Consider the following 19909-nt stretch of genomic DNA (forward strand, 5'->3'; position numbering starts at 1 on the left):
GGCTGAGCATTCATATTAAAGGAACACAATGATCATTTTAATCAGAACAATGGCTGGTTCTCCTCAGGAGGATAAAGTTTACCAATTGGTTGAAAATATTAATATTACTGAAAAAATAATTATATTGCTTATTATAAATTATTAAATTCAGGTTTTTATGCTATAAACGTTTTGAGATAAACACATTTGAGTTGGATTTCTTTTTTTTGTTGTTGTTAAGTTTATTTATTTATTTTGAGAGAAAGAGAGCACAAGCAGAGAAGGGGCAGAGAGAGAGAGAATCCCAAACGAGCTCCTCCTCACTGTCAGTGTCGAGCCCCATGTGAGGCTTAAATTCACAAACCTTGAAATCATGACCTGAGCCGAAACCAAGTCAGACATTTAACTGACTGAGCCACCTAGGGGCCCCTAGAGTTGTATTTCTTTAAATGATTTACCACCAGGGAACGGCAACAAAATTATAAGACATCGATTCAAAGTAAATGATGGCTGTGAAAGACTGCTGAGATGCTCGTAATTGGCTATGAAATTAAAACACTGTTTGTACTTAGACATCAACTATGAAATTATATCCGATCTAAAAAGACTAAAAATGCTGAGTGGTTGTCTCTGGGAGTCAAGGGTATAGGCAATCCACACTTCCTCCTTATACTTTTCTGAGTTTCTCTAGCCTTTTACAGTCATCCAGTAATGTTTTAATAATCAGTGAAACACATAAAATTTTATTTTAATAGCTTTATCTATCAAACTAAATTCTCTTGCTCCCACATTCTCCTGGCTGTAATAATTACATTCTAACAGTGAGTCCCTATCTGTGGAGGTCTATCCTGACAACCACAGACAAGCTCTGCTAATGATTTATAAATAACCCTAGGAAATTACCTCCATCTTATAAACAACACAGCATCGTGTTCTCTTTGCTTTATCTTATAATAGCAAATTCGACCTGGTACTCAACAGACTATTTTAATACTGTTTTCATTCTGACAATATCCTCTGCTTCAGTTAAATTCAGAGAAGCTGCTGTGTTCAGAAACTGAAGAGAAAGTTGGATGTGAGGGTTTTTTGGCCAGAAAGAGGATTTTTGTTCCCTCTGTAGTGTTGTGAACATTCTCATTCCTCACCTGGGGAACAAAACAATGTCGTGCCTGCTGTCATTTTAGAGCCCAAATCATAATGAGAAATGTTTCTTTAGCTGCAAGGGCAGTGTTAAGCTATATTAGAAGAGAAAACAACCCTGACAAAAATATAGCCACGTGAAGGAAAAGTACCATGAAGAAATGAACCAGGCTTTAAATTGGAGCCATCACGACATTAATCTGATCAATTATATGCATAATGTTGAGTATGGTGCATAGGAGCAGCTCAATAAATATTTGTTGAAGAATTATAAAGTGTGACCACAAAGTAATAAGGCAGGTCCTGTAGGACCATGCTATCTTGTAGTCATGATTTTTATATTATTGTATAGTTGGTATAGCAAGGATCTTCTACAAAAGCCAGTGATGTCCTTCTTGTCTGATTTTAATGCCATGGATTTTTGCAGTCTAAAAAACATGAATTTGGGAGTCAGAACTGGATTCCAGTCTCTACTCTTGTATGAACCTATGTCCCTGGGCAAATAATCTAATTTCTAAAAGCCTCAGTGTGTTTCTTTGTAAAATGGTAAAAAATAAAACTTAGATGAAAACCTCATAGGGTTCTAGTGAGAATTAAATGAAATGATATGAGCAGAGCAATACCTGAGATACATTAAATGCTCAACAGAGAGAAGCTGTTGTTATTTTTTTAGTGTTTATTTTTGAGAGAGACAGAAAGACAGAGTGTGAGCAGGGGAGAGGCAGAGAGATGGAGACAGAAAATCTGAAGCAGGCTCCATGCTGTCAGTGCAAAGCCCGACATGGGGCTTGAACCCACGAGTGGTGAGATCATGACCTCAGCTGAAGTCAGATGCTCAACTGACTGTGCCACCCATGCACCCCAGAACTATTATTCTTGAAATGAATTTATTCTGTGATGTTGGGAGCTATTATCTTAAGCAACAATAAAGTGTCGTGGGTAAGAGTTTGAGATTGAAGTCAGACAATCCTGGCTTCAAGTCCTTGCTCCATCTCATGCTATAAGTTTGTGACCAAGTCAAATTACTAAGCTTCCTTAAAGCTCAGTTTCTATATCTATAAAATGATGGTAAAAGAATTTACATCATGGAGTTGTTCTAGAAATTCAACTAGAGAATCCCTACAGATGTGTGCTAGAGGGATAGAATTTAATAAAATGTTCAATAAATACTAGTTATTGAAGCTTTTATTGGCAAGACTCAGCTGATGGTAACACAGATCCTGCCTCCAACTCCCAGATGGAATTTATCAACCCCTTGCTCAGCTAGGTTCTCTTGTGTGAGCATCTGGGGAGGACTACCTTCAACCATCTGCTGTGTTATTCATAACTAGCTTCAACAGAGTTAATCAATGTCTGCTCTTCACCCTGTTTCTTTTTCAAAAAATGTTTATTTTGAGAGACAGAGAGAGAGAGAGGCCATGCATGTGCAAGCAGGGGAAGGGTAGAGAGAGAAGAAGAGAGAATCCCAAGCAGGCTCTGAGACATCAGCGCAGAGCCAGACACAGGGCTCAATCCCACGAACCATGAGATCATAACTGAGTCAAAATCAAAGTCAAAGTTTTACTGACTGAGCCACCCAGGAGCCCCTCCTTACCCTGTCTTTAATGTTCTCAGTCAGTTCATCAAACAATAGCTGCTCTGCTATATATATCCCATAAACATTTATTTTTTGTTATAAGTTCTTATATGTTGTTATATTTTGCCACCATGGGGATGTAGATAAATGTAAAATTACAAAATATAAGAATTCTAAAAGAATATGAGTGGTCGTTATTCCTATCTTCTGTAAATAAAGCTACAGTTTAATTCCTCAGCTGTCTTTTTAGACTGTTATGTAAGCTGAAAATAGAAACATCTCTAGACAGATCTATCAGAATTTTTCCCATAGTCCTTCCTACTCTACCATGTGGATCCCACTCCCTATTCTCATCACAACCCTCAATGTCTTTGTAATAATCAGGACCTATTGTTACTTATTGTTACTCTTAAGTCATCCTTAATGAATCACTCACTAAAGGCTAGGCAACGTATGTACATCATCTCTGATTCTCACAAAGCTCCACAAGGCAAGTATCTCCTGTCCCACTTTACAATGTGTACAAAATGAGACTTGAAAGAAAGAGAAAAGATGAAGTATAAAATCAGGCCATGATCCATGTACCAAACTATCACTCAAAAGATGATCTAAATGATCAGTCAAGACTCTTAAAAGTTGTAGGATATATTCATGACTCATAAGGATCTCCAGTCTATAGCTCCCATATCTGCCCTCAGTCTTGTCTATAAAATGTTAGCACATGTTATTTCCTGCCACCAAACCTGCCCTACTAATAGTTGTGTACTATGTTAGAATAGCCTAAGACTTTGAAGTAACAAAAGGATACTTTTAAAAGAGTTTTATTTCCACTGTAAGATGATGCTTTTCTACAAAAGATTTATAAATGAGTGGATTCTAAAATGATACAATCCATTGAAGCAAGTCTGAGGAATAGTGTATGGTCACATTACACTAAGTCACATCTCTGATTTATTTGCAGAGTTTTGTAGCTGTCTGGATATTGATCCTGGTCATATCGTTTTAGATTTATACCTATTTATTTCATTTTTTGGTGCTAATATAACTGGTATTGTGATTTTAATTTCAAATTCCACTTGTTCGTTGCTGATGCGTAGGAAAGCAATTGAGTTTATATACAAATTTAGTATCCTATGACCTTTTAATAATGGATTATGATTTCCAGGAATTTTTTTTTCTTTCTGTATGTGTTGATTTTATTCCAATTGAATACGTGTATAATCATGTCATTTGTGAGAAAAGACAGTGTTTTTCTTATTTTTCAATCTGTGTATCTTTTATTTCCTTGTCTTGCTTATTGTACCAGCTGAGACTCTGGGTAGGATGTTTAAAAGGCATGGTGCGAGGGGGCTTTCTTGTCTTGTGATCTGGGGGGAAAGCATCCAGTTCCTCATCATGAAGTATGATGTTAGCTATAGGTACTTTGTCAATATTCTTTGTGACCTTGAGGAAGTTCCCCTTCATTCCTAGTGTGTTGAGAGGTTTTATCTTAAATGTACGCTGGATTTTACCAAGTGCATTTTCTATGTCAATTGATACGATTGTTGATTTTTCTTCTTTATCCTTTGATTTTATGGATTTTATTGATTGATTCTTTGAATGCTGAACCAGCCCTGCCTAGCTGGAATAAATCTCACTTGATTGTAGCTTATAACTTTTTTATACACTTTTTATTCATTTTTCCTAAATTTTGTTAAGAATTTTTGCATCTATATTCATCAGAGATATTGGTCTGTAGTTTTCCTTTCTTGTTATGTATTTACCTATTTTGGTATTATGGCAATGCTAACCTAACATAATGAGTTAGCAAGTGTTCCTTGTTTGTGTTTTCTGAGAAAGATTTTGAGAAATTGGTATCATTTCTTCCACAATGTTCAGCAGAATTCACCAGTTAGACCATATGATCTTGGTGCATTCTATTTAGGAAGGTTTTTAATTATTGGCTCAATTTCTTTCATAGATATAGACATATTCAGATTATCCTTTTCTCTTCATGTGAGTTTTTTCAGTTTTTAAAAATCTATTATTAAAGTATAATTGAGGGGCACCTGGGTGGCTCATTCAGTGAAGCATCCACCGTTGGCTTAGGTCATGATCTCACGGTTCATGAATTCGAGCCCCACATTGGGCTCTGTGCTGACAGCTCAGAGCCTGGAGTCTGCTTTGGATTCTGTCTCCCTCTCTGCCTATCCTTGGCTTGTACACACATTCTCTCTCTCTCTCTCTCTCTCTCTCTCTCTCTCTCTGTCTCGTCTCTTTCTTAAACATAAATAAACATTAAAAACATTTAAAGTATAATTGATATACAGTGTTGTACTAGTTTCAGGTATACAACATATTTATTTGACAATTCTATACATTACACAATGCTCACTGCAATAAGTATAGTCACTGTCACCATACTAAGTTATTAAAATATTGTTGACTATATTCTATATGCTGTAATTTTCATCTTCGTCTTATTTATTTTATAAATACAAGTTTGCACCTCTTAATTGCCCTTATCTATTTAGCCCACCCACCACAACCACCTCCACTCTGGCAACCACCAGTGTTTACTCTATATTTAAGAGTCTGGGGGCGGGGAGGGTTTGTTTTTGTTTGTTCATTTGTTGTTTAGATTCCACATATAAATGAAATTATGTGGTATTTGTCTTTCTCTGATTTATTTCACTTAGCATAATACTCTCTAGATCCATCCATTTTGTTGCAACATGGAGATATACAAACTCACACACACACACACACACACACACACACACACACAATCTTCTTATCCATTCATCTATGGATGGATACTTGGGTTGCTTCTATATCTTGGCTATTGAAAATAATACTGTAATAAACATAGAGTTTCATGTATCTTTTTTTAATTAGTGTTTTCATTTTTTTGATTAAACACACAATAGAATTGCTGGGTCATATGGTATTTCTATTTTTAATTTTTTAAGGAAACTCCACAGTGGCTGTACCAATTTATATTCCCACCAACAGTGCACAAGTGTCCTCTTTTCTCCATATTCTCACCAATACTTGTTTCTTGTCTTTCTGATCCTACTTTTTCTGACCAGTTTGAGGTGATACCTCATTATGATTTGATTTACATTCCCTGCTGATTAGTGATGTTGAACATCTTTTCAGGAGTTTGTTGGCCATCTGTATGTCTTCTTTGGAAAAATGCCTATACAGGTCCTCTGCTCTTTTTTAAATCAGCTTGCTTTTTTTGGCATTGAGTTGTATAAAATTTTTACATATTTTGGATAATTACCCCTTTATCAGATAAATCATTGGCAAATATCTTCTCCCATTCAGTATGTTGCCTTTGTTTTGTTGATAGTTTCCTTTGCTGTGCAAAAGCTTTTTATTTTGGTGTAGTCCTGACAGTTTAGTTTTGCTTTTGTTTCTTTTACTTGAGGACCCATATCCATATTGCCAAGGCTGCTGTCCAAGAGATTACTGCCTATGTTTTCTTCTAGCAATTTTATGGTTTCAGGTCTCACACTTTGCTAGTTAACCTATTCTGAGTTTATCTTTGTGTACAGTATAAAAAAGTGGTTCAGTTAATTCTCAACCAAGTGGGTTTAGAGGGAACATAATTCAACATATTAAAGGCAATATATTAAAAAACAAAACAAAACAAGTTAACATTATACTTAATGGTGAAAAACTGAAAGCTTTTCCTGTAAGATCAAGAATGAGACAAAGATGTCCACTCTCACCACTTTTATTCAACATAATATTGGAAGTCCTACCTATAAAAATCAGACAAGAAAAAGAAATAAAAGGCATCTAACTGATGAGGAAAAAGTAAAGCTCTCACTCTTTCCTGATGACATAATACTTTTTATATAAAACTTCACTCCATAAAAAAACTATGAGAATGAATTCTGTAAAGTTGCAGTCTACAAAATTAATATACAGAAATCTACTGCAACTCTATACACTAATAATGAAGAAGAAGAAAGAGAAATTAAGAAAACAGTACCATTTACAATTACACCAATAACAATAAAATACCTAGAAATTAATTTAGCCAAGGAGGTGAAAGACCTATATTCTAAAAACTATTAAGACATTGATGAAAGACATTGAAGATAACACAAACAAATGGAAATTTATACTATGCTCATAGGTCAAAGAATATTGTTAAAGTGTCCATACTATCCAAAGCAATCTACAGATCCAATGCAATCTTTATGAAAATACCAATAGCATTTTTTCACAGAACTAGATCAAATAATCCTAAAATGTGTATGGAACCACAAATTACCTCAAGTAGCCAAAGTTATCTTGAAAAGAACAAAGCTGGGGGTGTCACAATAGATTTCAAGATATACTACAAAGCTGTAGTAATCAAAACAGTATGGTGCTGGCATAAAAACAGACACTTAGATCACAAGAACAGCATAGAGAGTCCAGAAACAGACCAACACTTGTATGGTCAATTAATCTATGACAAAGGAGGCAAGAATGTACAATGGAGAAAAAGACAATCTTGTCAACAAATGGGTTGGGAAAACTGAACAACTACATGTAAAAGATCGACTATTCTCTTTTTTAAAAAATTATTTTTCTTTTTGCATTTCAGGTTGGGGAGTTTCTACTGACATATCATCAAGCTCACTTATTCCTTCCTCAGTTGTGTTAAGTCTACTGATGCACCCAATAAGGTATTTCTGCCTCTACATTCTTATATCTAAAATTTCTTTTCTATTCTTTAAATTTCCTTCTCTCAGCCTATATTACCCATATGTTCTTGCATGTTATCTTCTTCCATTATAACTCTTAACATATTAATCATACTTATTTTAAGTTTCCTGTCTGATAATTCCAAATTTGTTTCATATCTGAGTCTGTTTCTGATGTTTGCTTTGTCTATTCAGACTGTTTTTTTTCTTTCTTTCTTTTAAGTGTTTATTTATTTTTGAGACAAAAAGAGAGAGCACAAGCAGGGGAGGGAGCAGAGAGAGGGAGACACAAAATCCAAAGCAGGCTCCAGGCTCTGAGCTATCAGCGTAGGGCTTGAACTCGTGAACTGTGAGATCATGACCTGAGCTGAAGCCAGACACTTAACTGACTGAGCCATCCAGGTGCCCCAGACTGTGTTTTTTCATTTCATTTTGGGGCATGTGTTTGCTACTGTTCCCCCAAAGAAATAATCAATAGGATGTCTGATTTCTTTTTCCTTCCTTCCTTCTGTTATCTATCTATTAAGAGATTTATTAAAACAATTTGACTCACATAATTCTGGAGACTGGCCAGTTTCAAAATCTGCAGTCAGCAAGCTGGAAACATGAAAAAGTTGATGGTATAGTTCTATTTCCACCAGTCCAAAAGACTGAGAACCAGGACAGTTGATGGTGTACAACCTAAAACCCAGTAGCCTTAAGACCCAGAAAGAGGTGAAGATTCAGTTGAGTCTAAAAGCAAGAAAAGACTGATGTCCTAGCTCTAGGGCAGTCAGGCAGAAAGAATGCTCTTACTCAGACTTTTTGTTCTAGTTAGGCCTTCAGTTGATCGGATGAATCCCATTTAGTTTAGGGAAGGAAATCTGCCTTACTCAGTCTATTGATTCAAATGTTAATGTCATCCAAAACACCCTTACCAATACAAGGATGTTTGACTAAAACATCGGATTAGCCCCTGGCCCAGTCTACTTGATACATAAAACTAACCACCAACAGCACACTTTGTAATTGTTGCTAAAACCTGGAAATGATGTATTTTTTTTATTTTTTTTCAGCGTTTATTTATTTTTGAGACAGAGAGAGACAGAGCATGAGCGGGGGAGGGGCAGAGAGAGAGGGGGACACAGAATTGGAAACAGGCTCCAGGCTCCGAGCCATCAGCCCAGAGCCTGACGCGGGGCTGGAACTCACGGACCGCGAGATCGTGTCCTGGCTGAAGTCGGACGCTTAACCGACTGCGCCACCCAGGCGCCCCTTGGAAATGATGTATTAAATAATAGGAACTGAAATAAATAGGCTGTGGTATGAGGTTTTATATTAATTTTACTAAGAGTTGGGTTATGTTTAATGTTTGCTATAGCTATAAGGAATGTGGAGAACAAAGGCTAAAGGAAATGTAGATAAAATTAAGTTTCTTTATAACTTAAAGCCCACTGATAAATACTTGAGACAGAGAGAGAACGACATTCCTCCAGGAACTCCCAACTATCTTAACATTAATGCTTTGCCAAAGGCAGAAAGCAACCTTAGCTTGACAATAGCCAGAATTTCAGGATCCTGTAAATCTTCTTTAACATGAAAATCCTTTTGGAAACTTCATCTCTGCCCTTCATACCCCAGCTTAAAATTATATAATCAATAGCTCCTCACAATGCCCATGCAGCCCTTTCTGCTCATACATCCTGTCCCTGTGTTTTTATACAACTACCTTTTTTGCATTGAAAATGTCACAAATCAGCCCTCAACAAGTACAAAATGATTGAGATCATACCATGGATATTTTCAGACCACAACACTATGAAACTTGAAGTCAATCACAAGAAAAAAAAATTGGAAAAACCACAAATACATGGAGGTTAAAGAATTCGTTTTTGGCCATTTGCTCCCAGATTCCAACATTAAATCACATCATAAGCACTATAGGTTTCACTAACCTCCAATGTCCTTATTTTTGTCTACCTTTTTGTCTTTGCGTGCCTCTGAGAAACCCTTAATTTAAATCTGTGTCTTAGAGTTCTTTTAGCTATGATCTGCTATTATTCTGAAGTCTTGTTGATGTAGTCGTAAGACATTAGGTGAGGGAAGGGGAAGTATTCTATAATCTTCTGAATTAAATCTCAGTCTTTTAGTGGACCTGTGCTCCTGGGCTGTGACCTTCACATTATGTTTCTTACCTTTTCTCTCCCTCTCCCCTCTCCTCTCTTGTGTTTAGGGAACACAAGAGCCAGAGCTGCATTTAGCTAATTGTTCTTTCCCCAGGTAGATAAGGTTCTGGTGAAGTTGTTTCCTTTGGGAAAAAGTTCTTTTTCATAGTTTGGACATATTTCAAAATGGTTACTTTCCCCCTACCGCTGCCAGAAACATGAGGGGATTTGTCCCTGATCTTCACTATGAGAACCTAGCAGGATTCCTAGAGGTAATAATTGATGAGGTTTTGGAGGTGATAGTGGGGTTCGTGGGGCCCAGAGCCAACAACCAAGAAAGAATTCTTGAAGATGTGTTTGGTACAAAAAGGGGATTTTATTAAACCATGGGGACAGGACCTGTGGACAGGAAGAGCTGCCCTAAGACCATGAGGAGAGACTGGTTGTACACTATGGAGTTGGGGGAGGTAAAGTCCAGGGGAAGTTTCCAATGAGATTTTCATATGCTAACGAATACTCACAGGATACTGATGGCCTAGCTCTCCACAAGCCAAGGTTGTTTTTCTCTCAAGTAAAGCATTAGCATTAAGACAGTAGGGAGTTCCTGGAGAAAGGCTCTACTCTGCACCCCCCCCCCCCAACACCTCAAGTGTTTTCAAATGGGCTGCAGGTTATAAGGAAATTTAATTTTATCTGCCATTTCCTTCCGCCTTTGTTTCCCACATCAATACCCATGAAAGTGTGGGGATCTGACTGTGGCCTCCAGGAGTTTCTCACTCTCACACATTTTCACCAAGACTAAGCCCCCAACAATTGGTCAAAATTCTTTACTCCAACAGCTTTATGGCTATAATATCTTCTGCTGTATGTAAGCTGACCTTGGTTGAGATTCTCTATATTACTATTTCTCTCCAGATTTCAAGGCTTACTCTGGACCCTATTTCTCTAATGGGTCCAAGAAAAGTGGCTTATTTTCAGTTTTTCATGGGAGTAATGACTTCTAAGCTCTTGACACATTGGAACTGAAAGCAGAACTTCATAGCTTCTCTATCATTACTCAATTGCAATTAAAGGGAAACCCATAGACTCCATATTTTTCTTCTAAATTCTCCCTACCTTATATCATGGGATTAATTATGAAATTAGTTTCAATATCTTTAATTCTCAGCATTTTATTAGTCTCTTCTTTGGCAGTGGGGGAGGGGGAATCTTACAATCGTACATTTCAAAGTATAACCAAAACATTTTTTGTAAGCAGAAATTACAGTTAAAATATAAACATTAAAGTGTGGTTTGTCATGTTTTGAAATTTAAGAACGGAGAAATAATACAAATAATACAAATCTGGGGCTTCTCATTTTATTGCTCATCTAAATTTTATGGACTGTTGAGCATATAAATACTATCGACTGGTGACATAAGAAGCAATAAGTACTCACAGAAATGTATTAATAAATACTGATTTTTTTAAAGTAGTTCATCTATATAAACTGTTTTTTGGTAGCAAATGATAAAGCTAAAGATTGTGGTTGTTTTTATTCTGTGGATCATTATGCAGATAATAAAATTCTAATTCTCCCTTGTAAAAGATTGGGAATATGCAACTTTTATTTCTTCTCAGGGAGGTAATATTGTAACATCCTATTTATCATTGTCCTTATGAGTAATATATCCATATTCATTTCAGCCTTTGAAATTTTATACCTAACTTTTGTACAGGTAAGGCATTCATATGATTCAAAAATTATTAACATAGAGAATAAAATGTCTCTTCATCTCCATCTCTATTCTTTTGGCTTCTGTTCCTATATATTACTATAATTAGTATGTAAGTACAAACAAAAAAATCCAATATTTGTTCACAGATTGAACATTAGGTTTTCACCTAAGTAATTTAAAGGTTGAATTCCATCAACTGAAATGGGTAAGACTTTTAAGTAGAGTAGATTTGTGGGAAAAGTCCCAAAGTCCCACTTTGGATATTTATGCTACAGATTCCTACAAGATATCCAAGAAAATAGATTGAGTAGGCAGTTGGACATGTGTATGGAGTCCACCATAGAAAATCAGGCTAGAGACATACTTTTGAGAATTATCATCAGTGATTCAATACTATTTAAAGCCATGAGACTAGGTGAGATTACTGAGAGAGAATGTATTTGACAAAGAGAACCAAGCATTGAGCCATAGACACTACAACATTAAGCATGAGGATGTGGGGCCAGCTGTAGAGACTGTGATGGAAACAAGTGGTAGGAAGAAAGGGATGATCAGCTGGATCAAATGCTGCTAATAGGTCAGGTAATATGAGAACCAGAAGAGGATTATTTGATTCATCAACATTAAAAACATTAGTGATCCTGACAAGAGAAATTTTAGTGGAGAGATGGAGGGAAAAGTCATGTTGGAGTAGGATCAAGACAGAATGGAAGAAATAGAAATAGAGATACCAAATACAGATAATTCTTGTTATGTTAGTATTTTGTCTTCTAATTTTAATCTAATTTTCTTTTAGGGGATCCACTAGCTTGAGTAAAGTGATGATTGATCTCATGGTGGATATATAATTCCTCTTAACTAAATCCTCTCTCCCTTTAGAAAAATTTCTGCATCTACAGGATGTTTCCCATAACTAGCCTTCTGATCAGGCTGGCTTCCTCTTTTGGACTGAGTCCCTATGTCTTTTATGCAGGGTGTAATCTGCTGCCTCAGGAGACAGTCCAGTATTTTCCAAGCTCTTAGCATTGCCTCTCTGTGCTTTCAGGGATATAGTACCACTTTCTCCACAAGAGATAATGCTTGTCCTCAATGGCTTATTTTTAGTCCTTTCTGCATCATATCTAGAAATTATTTGGCATAGGTGGCATAATAATTCATTTTCTGCATGGTGTTCGAGACATATAATTTTTCTACCAGTTGTAATAATCTTTTGGTCATTTTTGTTTAATTTGTAGGAGGAAGGCAAAGACATAGTAATAATCCATGTTCATACCACATTTTCTGTAAGTTTGGCTCTATAAAATCATATTTCAGCTACTTGCTATATGACTGACCTTAGGCAAGTTACTAAACTTTTCTAAGACTCAGTTTCATTATGCATAAAGTCACTGATGACACATAAAGGGTTACCATGAAAATTTCAGTGCTTGGCACAAGTTAAACTCTCTTTAAGCTTCTGCCACTTTGGAAACACACAAAGATATTCAAGATATATGAGCACCACTGTTTGTCTGTTATTGGCAACCCTAAAGGCATCTTTAAACACTGGGAGAAGACAGGTTGATTGAACATACAATGCAAAGGAACATTGTTTTCCTTATTTCAGAGATGTATTGGCAGGAGGTATAAGAGGTACATTTTACTGCCAAGACTTTAAAAAAAATAGTTCTGGAAAAATTTGCAGAATTCTTTCCATAAATAGGACACATTACAGAATCATGTAATGAAGATTAAAAACATGATAGCAGAGCACCAAGGGGCATACAGCTCTTGGATTCTGTGATTAAAGGAAACATTTTTTGTGTAGCCCTAAAATTAATTTAGAATACTTTCAATGCCTTTCAGCATATGACAGAATAACATAAGGTCACACTCTTTAAAGATAGCAATCATCACTAAATCCAACTTCTTCATGCTGGCTGCAATTTAGTTGTTTTTCCTTTAAGAACTGTTCTAATTCAGGGAATTAATAAGCAAATCTTAGTATTGAAATGTTCCTGCCTTACAAATTATATTGCAGCTCTCCAGTGAATGTAGAATACTAGCAAGATTTTTTTTAATTAGTGAATTTTAGAAAAACAAAAATTTACATTGTGCATCTTATTTTTAAATTTTTAAACATGAAATTACCCCCAGAGCCTTGATTTCTGTTTTATTCAACATATCAATTAATTTTCTAATTTACATTTAGGAAACCAATTTTGTTTTTGTCAACAATATTAAATAGTTTCAAAATTGAAAACAAAAAATATATTTTTATAGCTGTCTTTATAAATATTAGCACATAATGGTTACCAGACTGATTTTTTCAAAATAATTTCACTTTTCAAGTTTCAAAATACTTACATCTGAAAAGTTAGGAAAAAAGAAAACATGGGGGAAAATGGATATTCATTCTTTAATCTATTCGGCAAACATTTATCGAATGGCTGTCCTTTGAAAGTTCCTAAACTCTGCAAAAGAACTATCTTATGGAAAAGCCAGTAAATAAACAGATAATAAAACAATTTAAAAATTCCTGTCACAGAGGAAGTGCTTGGATGGAGGAAGACTGAGACCCAGACAAGGGAAGCAGAATAACTTTGGGTGCACAGAGATGACTTTCCAGATCACTGAGCTTCATGTTAAAAGCGAAGGATGTGGAATGGACATTACAGAGAGGAGTAGCATTTGCAAATATTCAAGACATGAGGAAATTGGTGTGCTTGGAATAAAGAGTAAGAGGTGGAGAATGGCAAGTTTAAGGCTGTAGAACCCTAATGAAGAAAAATATCTTTTGGACCAATACCATGTGATTTCACTCATGTGGAATTTAAGAAACAAAACAGACAAAGAGAGGGAGAAACCAAGAAACGGACTCTTAACTACAGACAACAAACTGATGAATACCAGAGGAGAGGTGGATGGGGGGATGGGTTAAATAGGTGATGAGGATTAAAGTGTGCACTGTTGTGATGAGCACCGGGTGATGTGTGGAAGTGTTGAATCACTATATTGTACACTTGAAACTAATGTAACACTTAATATTAATTGTGCTGGAATTAAAATAAAAACTTTTTAAAAACAGAAAAATGTCTTTCATTGCATGGAATCTTGATTGAATCATTGGCAGGAACCTGTTAACTTGTCAGTCTCTTATTACTGAAAGAGCTGCTTCTCAGAATGATAATGGACATCTTAAGGCAAAGTAGCCTGATAATGGCTGACAGGTCAAGATAAGAACCAGAAGGTGATCATATAATTCAGCAACATTACATCACTAATAACCTTGAAAGTTTAAAATAGATGTCATGAGCAAAGTTAGAGGAGTAGACCAATGAATCTAGAAGAATCCCTAAGCTGTATTGAGGGCCTACCTGTGGTTGATAACCATAAAAACAAAATTTATATAAGGATACACACAGTAGATAGAGGTTAAAAAAAAACATCGAGGATAATCTAAGTCCTTACCATTAAAAACACTTTCCCAAAGGGATTTAACTAAGGGTTTTCTATAGATGAGCTCTAAACTACATAGGGAGCTCCATCCTCAGAATTCAAAAGCAAAGTCAGAAAATGTCATTGTATGATATTGAAAGCAATCATCATCTTCATAAAACATGTGTTTATTCATTTTCAAAGGTAAGTCACAGAAAGTATTGGTTTGTGGAAGCTCTGTTGATAACACTAATGTGGTCACAATTACTATCAAGTGAATAATCAGTCCCCCCAAACTCATTAAGTATTTAATATAAAGTAACTTGGGAGTAATGAATTGTGATATGTCTAAAAAGTTGGTGACAGAACACTAAGATGGCAGCTTAATACATAAAGTGTTAGAGGTGAATGTTTAATAAATAGAAGTATTCAAAGTAGTATTCATGAATACTACAGGTTTCGCAAAATGGTCAACAGATTCGTGCAGTTTAAATAAAATACTCCCACTTTTAAACATACATATATGCATGTATATTCATACATATATGCATACATACATGTGAACATATAAAAATATATGTGTATGGATAGATAAATGTTGTTTTTATCTGGAGAAAAATTAACGTTTACTATCATTTAATCCAGAGATGTACACTGACTTCTTAATTGGTCCATGGCCAAATAGTTCCACTGTCTGGGAAAAGGGTGATATACACCCAAATATTAAGGTATTAGCAGAGGCACCCTTATCTCCTCTTTCATCATAATGCACACATTTCTGTCCACAAATGAAGAGTCATTCTAAGCAGAGGATAAACACAACTGTTGAAAGATTAGGAAATACAAATGAGCACATTCATTCAGGAAGCTATGAACCATATGATGCTATAGGAATGTAGAGAGAATGTGGACGAGTGAGGGGATGAAGTAGAAATACAATTGTAAATGTTGTGGTATTGATATTAAGCATAAGTTTTCCATCTTTACTTGTCTCTCCATTCAAGAAGCTAGTGGGCTCTGTGCTCATTTGGGGGGCGAGATGTGGCAGAGAAGAAAACAGGACAAGACCTGTAAGTCTTTATAATTTTTATTTTCAGAACTTATATGCATCAATTAGGGAGAAGTTTCCCGGTATAAACAATATATATTGAGGGAAGCCAAAGGCAGCAGGAGGCTCCTATCTGTGACACCCAAGAATAAAAAGACATCCCTTGAACTGTAGAGAGAACAGAAGGTAGAGATACATAGAGGAGAGAGAAAGGGAGAAAGTAAAAAAGTGAGAAAAACATAAAGAGAAAAAAAGAGAGAGCAGTGTTGGTGGGTCTTGGGACTAGGACAGCCTTCTGGCAGATCACAGGGGATCTAGCAAGTCACCACAGAGAGGTGTACGGTTTGTCTAGGAAGATGGAGCCCTGGACAATTTCTCCAAAATACTCCGTGTTCCATTTGGCACAGGATAGTTGAAGTCACTGGACCTGGAGTAGCCAAACCAACTGGGTAATGTGTATTTCACTGTCAGACTACTGGAGCAAAGCCAAAGAGTAAGTACATTGTTATTCTTCCCCCAACTCTTGCTTTGACATAACACTCTAGGATATAGGGAGTGTTGGTGACCCTCGAAGGGACTGAGATTCTTCACCCACAGTGATAAAATAGAGACAGAAATTAAGTCAAATTATAGAAAATTAAGTTGATTTTGAGATCAGATATGTAATATAATTGGATAACTATAAGGATTTTGGTCTTAATCTGGAAAGTAATTGAAAACCATTATAAGAATTTAAGTACAGGAATTTAGCATCACAGTTTTGTTTTGATTTTTGTCTTCCAACAGTTTATCAGAAAGAATGTAGGCATTAAAAAAAATTCCCACTGTCATAGATATAAATTGAGGTTTTCAGCCTGGGACAAGCTAAATCAAAAAAAGAAATAAAAAATCCAATAGCGTATCAGCATTTTTTTCACTCATTTGCCATACTGACAGTTCAAATACAAATTTGGTCTAAATGTACAGACTCTCAAGCAACAATGTACAAAAGTTTAAGGGTCAAACATACCAAATGTACAGTCTTCAAAACCACCTAATTTAGGGCATTTACTACTGTTAGCTAAGATACATCTGGAACAAGTGATCACTTACAAAAATGTGAAGTCATTTTTTTTTTTGAAAAATAAAACTTTATTGCAATAATCCTGGAAGATATACTTGAGGAACAAGTTACCAAAGTATCAAACAATTTGTTTCATCAGCCACTTTGAGTCCATGTTCTAAAATCTAAAGTTTAGTTATCTTTCTTCTAAGCCAAGAGCTTCCTATCATTTCAGTATCTATGTTCTGAAGCAAAGGAGACTGAGGTGAAATGTTTTCATTTATCACAACTGCTGTATCAATTGCCTAGGACTTCAACACCATCATGGTAGTCTGAGAAAAGTTCATGTATAGGGCTATTGCTTTAGCTGACTTAAAATTGTCCCACACAATGGTACCTATCACTTTGGTGAAGCCTTTAAAATAATAAACAGGTTGAAAAATGGGTCAAAGGGGGCAAATACAGCATCTGCCTTTAGAGCTATCAACTCAGGAATTCTCTTAATTATGAAATCTTACAGAGAAGTTATTTTTCTTCCTCAAAATCCAGTGATGACAACATTCCTTACTCCAAAGCTGGCGTTTTTACATCATCACTGTCTTGTGAATCATCATCTCCATCTACTTCTGGTCAATCTACATCCTCCTCACCACCCTGTTGTTCATCATCTCAGAGGAATGATCAAAATTAGACATATCTTCATCTGAATCATCTTCCCAGGCTCTCCAGTTATTAAAGTCCACACTGACCCAGTTAAGCTTTGCCCTTTCTTTTGTCAACCTTGTCCATGACTGGCCAGATTCACCTTTGGTAAACAAAATAAAATCGCCCTGTCCATTCTTTTATGCTTGGGATCATTTGGATCAATACAGTGAAAAAGATCAATTTCATTGAAATGTTTAAAATTATCACTTCCTCCAGGACAACTGATGGGAAGTTTGGATTTTTCTAAATTTACATTAACATCTTCACTGTCTTCAACACAAAATCAGTGAAGACGTACTCCCTTGATTCTACCACTTTGCAGCAGCAGGCTGCATGGTGAACCCGACAGGGGGACCTGATGAAAGGGTGGGCAGTTCTCTCTGACTCCTCTGGGGTCCCTTCCTCTTCTTGTTTCTCTCAGGCTACAGGGCAGTGTCCCCCTGGATCCCCAGAATGCACCACGCATGGAGAGAGTGACAACTCTGATCCCAGGAGAAAAGGAAGGTGCCAGACTCACAGTTCCCTATTTGTATAGGGGACTGTCATGGAGAAGATAATAGAGGTGAAATATGGCAAAACATGTTTCCTGATGAATGGAAAGATACATCCTTTATTGTACTTTAACAAAATTGGGCCGTTACTCTTTAAAAATCAGTATCTTCTTGAGGTTTACAGTGTTCTAGAAATTGAAGTCAACAGCGGGAGAGTGAAGTGAGTCAGCTCATTGTGTGTTTTTCTCCATAGGAAGCACTGGAGAAGCTGATCATATGGATTTGGGGTTTGGGCAAAAAAGGGGCAATGATTTGAGAATATTGGCAAGAGTGTTCTTGTAATGATGAACCAGAGGACTTACTCTGTTAGAAGAGAACCATCAAAGAAAACTTGCACCAGAGTTAAGCAGGCAAGTAAGACTCTTCAAGTCTTACTACAGAGGGGAGAGACTGAACTCTACTCCACTGAAACAAAAGTTAAGAGGGATTTTAAGTGCTGAGGTGTGCTAGTGAAAAAGTACTGGAGGGTGGGGTTGGCCAATTGAATGTGTCCAGCACATTGAACCATTCCTAAGTTTGAAAATGGTTTTCTTTGTGATTAAGCCAGCTGCATTTGTTAATAAGCACTTATCAAGTTAGGCTTTTATCCTCCAATGGGAAATAGGATACTATCTTTCTTGATGGTTACCTTTCAAAGAGATAACTCCTAGGACCTTGAGAAAGACATTCCTGGATTGCAAAACTGGTTAGAAGCCTGGAGAAGGTTTACGTACATTTCAAAAGGGTGGAGAAAGAATTTGCAATTACAAGTATTTACAGTAAATGCTCTGAGAAAAGGGAGGTTAAGGGCCTATAGTAAGGAAGAAACCTGTCTAAAGTTCAGTCTAGCTGAGGGGAATGGTAAGGCTATCTTGGTCCCAGTGAATAGAAAAGGTGGTAAGAGACATAGAAATCACATCAGGATAAATGGATTATAGCTCCCTATTTGGTCAAATAATTTTAAGTGGTAGCATATTGTTGGGAGTTAGTAGGAAATACAGGTCTTAGAGAGTAGTGACTTTTTTTTGTGAGTTGTGTGTGTGTGTGTTGTTTTGTTTCTGTTTTTTGTTTTGTGACATAAGCTTTTCTGCTCCAGGAAGGAAAAAGTTGGTGTATTAGAAGCAAAAATGGTTTGCATGTAAGGCAATCTGACATTTGTTCTCAGAGTTCCTCCTGGCCCTTTTTGTACTTGAGTGAATCCTCTGAAGCAAGTAAATTAACTCTGTAAATTGTGCCATAGTAAATAAACCTCAAGAAAAGGGAGAAAATGATCTAGGACACACACACTAAGTATCAAAAGATGTCCTATATATTCTCATGGTTTATCTCATTTAATCTTCACAACTCTTAGAATTAAATAAGAATCAGTCCATATTTATGGATGAAGGAACTAAATATAATGCAGTTCTTAAAAGTTGTTTAATATATTAATCTTAGTGTTCTTTGGTACTAACGAAGACCTCTTCATTGTCGTTGTCACTATGGAATATGGAACTATGAGACAGAATGCTTCCTATAAAAACAGGAGATCAAACTTGGTTATTGTGAACTTTCTTATCTCTGGTGTGATCACTTCCATACTACACTTTCCAAATTCACATTTTCTTGTAATTATTTTACTCATAGACAACCACTGTGTAGATTGTTTTACTCCAGGGAGGGTCACTGCCAACATCTTGTGGAAACACTTTTTTTTTAATACTAACATAAAGCATGCTGATTTATAGCCATTAACCAAAGAATATACCAATAAGAACCTAACTAGTAAATTTGCTAAAATACTTTTTTACTTGAAGCCCCACATTTTAGTAGAATCGTTTACTTTAATATTCAATTTACATTCTCTTAAAGCATTTTCTCCATCCATCTCGAAAGTTGATCTATACAGGTTACTTTCATTTTTTTTTAAATTTTTTTTTCA

The 19909-nt window shown here is 36.0% G+C and overlaps 1 long non-coding RNA gene and 1 pseudogene across 1 annotated transcript in view; both read right to left on the minus strand.

The window, feature by feature from the left end:
- The window catches only part of LOC123385438, a 241742-nt gene that overhangs the window by 217907 nt on the left and 3926 nt on the right, over positions 1–19909 (minus strand). The gene's annotated exons all lie outside the window — the stretch shown is intronic.
- Positions 16763–17793, minus strand: LOC101095259 (annotated as a pseudogene).

The sequence above is a fragment of the Felis catus genome, chromosome B2, assembly GCF_018350175.1.
Source record: "Felis catus isolate Fca126 chromosome B2, F.catus_Fca126_mat1.0, whole genome shotgun sequence".
Lineage (NCBI taxonomy): Eukaryota > Metazoa > Chordata > Mammalia > Carnivora > Felidae > Felis > Felis catus.